At 38.4% G+C, this 2,500-nt stretch overlaps 1 long non-coding RNA gene across 9 annotated transcripts in view; it reads left to right on the top strand.

The window, feature by feature from the left end:
* The window catches only part of LOC128074691 (uncharacterized), a 45,853-nt gene that overhangs the window by 41,786 nt on the left and 1,567 nt on the right, over positions 1 to 2,500 (top strand). The window contains exon 10 of one of the 9 annotated variants that reach the window (XR_008203284.1): positions 465 to 569. The exons of the other annotated variants lie outside the window; for them this stretch is intronic. This is a non-coding gene — a long non-coding RNA (uncharacterized LOC128074691). Of the gene's footprint in view, positions 1 to 464; positions 570 to 2,500 lie in introns of those variants that run through there. 9 annotated transcript variants of the gene reach the window in all.

The following is a 2,500-nucleotide window of genomic DNA, read 5'->3' as shown; positions in this document are numbered from 1 at the left end:
ATATTTCAGGGGAAAAACAGGGATTTCTATGAAAATAAGCGATATTTAAGGGTTAAAAACAGGGATTTCTATGAAAATAAGCGATATTTAAGGGGAAAAAACAGGGATTTCTATGAAAATAAGTGATATTTCAGGGGAAAAACAGGGATTTCTAGGAAAATAAGCGATATTTAAGGGTTAAAAACAGGGATTTCTATGAAAATAAGCGATATTTAGCGGTTAAAAACAGGGATTTCTAGGATAATAAGCGATATTTCAGGTTAAAAACAGGGATTTCTATGAAAATAAGCGATATTTCAGGGGAAAAACAGGGATTTCTATGAAAATAAGCGATATTTCAGGTGAAAAACAGGGATTTCTATGAAAATAAGCGATATTAAAGGGGAAAAACAGGGATTTCTATGAAAATAAGTGATATTTCAGGTTAAAAACAGGGATTTCTATGAAAATAAGTGATATTTCAGGTTAAAAACAGGGATTTCTATGAAAATAAGCGATATTTAAGGGGAAAAACAGGGATTTCTATGAAAATAAGCGATATTTAAGGGGAAAAACAGGGATTTCTATGAAAATAAGTGTTATTTCAGGAAAAACATAGATTTCTATGAAAATAAGCGATATTTCAGGGGAAAAACAGGGATTTCTATGAAAATAAGTGATATTTATGGGGAAAAACAGGGATTTCTAGGAAAATAAGTGATATTTAGTGGTTAAAAACAGGGATTTCTAGGAAAATAAGCGATATTTCAGGTGAAAAACAGGGATTTCTATGAAAATAAGCGATATTGAAGGTGAAAAACAGGGATTTCTATGAAAATAAGTGATATTTTAGGGGAAAAACATGGATTTCTAGGAAAATAAGCGATATTTCAGGTGAGAAACAGGGATTTCTATGAAAATCAGCGATATTTCAGGGGAAAAACAGGGATTTCTATGAAAATCAGCGATATTTAAGGTTCAAAGCAGGGATTTCTATGAAAATAAGCGATATTTAAGGGTAGGTTGAGGGTTAGGGTTAGGGTTAGGATTAGGGTTATGGTTAGGGTTAGGGTAGGGTTAGGGTTAGGGTTAGGGTTAGGTTTTGGGTTAGGGTTAGGTTTAGGGTTCGGCTTAGCGTTAGGGTTAGGGTTAGGGTTAGGGTTAAGGTTAGGGTTAGGGTTAGGGTTAGTGTTAGTGTTAGGGTTAGGGTTAGGGTTAGGGTTAGGGTTAGGGTTAGGGTTAGGGTTAGGGTTAGGGTTAGGGTTAGGGTAGGGTTAGGGTTAGGGTTAGGGTTAAGGTTAGGGTTAGGGTTAGGGTTAGGATTAGGGTTAGGGTTAGGGTTAGGGTTAGGGTTAGGGTCGGGGTTAGGGTTAGGGTAGGGTTAGGGTTAGGGTTAGGGTAGGGTTAGGGTTAGGGTTAGGGTTAGGGTTAGGGTTAGGGTTAGGGTAGGGTTAGGGTTAGCGTTAGGGTTAGGGTAGGGTTAGGGTTAGGGTTACGGTTAGGATTAGGTTTAGGGTTAGGGTTAGGGTTAGGATTAGGGTTAGGGTTAGGGTTAGGGTTAGGATTAGGGTTAGGATTACGGTTAGGGTTAGAGTTAGGGTAGGGTTAGGGTTAGGGTAGGGTTAGGGTTATGGTTAGGGTTAGTGTTAGGAAAGGGTTAGGGTTAGGATTAGGGTTAGGGTAGGGTTAGGGTTAGGGTTAGGGTTATGGTTGGGGTTTGGGTTAGGGTTAGGGTTAGGGTAGGGTTAGGGTTAGGGTTTTGGGGTAAGAGAAAACCCCTATTTTTAGTTGAAAATCTGAGATTTTTGGATGAAAACCCCTTTTTTTGGAATTTTGGCGCCGTTTATTTGGATATGCTGCTTTTTATTTATCTTTTGGAGTCATTTTGTGTGATTTTGGGGTCATCTATTTGGTTTTTGGTTTCATTTTTGGAGATTTAGTTGTTCTTTTTTGGGAGTTTGGGTTCATTTTTTGAGATTTTGGGGAGTTTGATTGGGATTTTGGGATTATTTTTGGAGATTTTGGAGTAGTTTTTTGGGATTTTGGGGCCATTTCTTGGGATTTTGTTGTTGTTTATTGGGATTTTGGGCCATTTATTGATATTTTGGGGCAGTTTTTGGGGATTTTGGTACTGTTTCTTGAGATTTTGGGGCCGTTTTTTGGGATTTTGGGTCCCTTTTGGTGATTTTGGGCCATTTATTGGGATTTTGGGTCCCTACCTCAGCATGTCTTTGCTGTTTATTGGGTTTTGGGGCCATTTATTGATATTTTGTGTCAATTTTGGGGGATTTCAGCGCAGTTTCTTGAGATTTTGGGGCTGTTTATTAGGATTTTGGGCCATTTTGGGAGATACTGTGGTCATTGAATGGGAAAAACAGGGATTTGTATGAGAAGTCCTCAGATTGAAGGGGAAAAACCCCAGATTTAGTACAAAAAACAGGGATTTCGAGCAGAACAGCTCAGATTTAAGGGGAAAAACAGGGATTTCTTTGAGAAAACCCCAGATTGAAGGGGAAAATCA

This window comes from Tympanuchus pallidicinctus, unplaced genomic scaffold (assembly GCF_026119805.1).
Source record: "Tympanuchus pallidicinctus isolate F22 unplaced genomic scaffold, pur_lepc_1.0 scaffold90, whole genome shotgun sequence".
NCBI lineage: Eukaryota > Metazoa > Chordata > Aves > Galliformes > Phasianidae > Tympanuchus > Tympanuchus pallidicinctus.
This window is presented reverse-complemented; position numbering and strand designations above follow the sequence as displayed.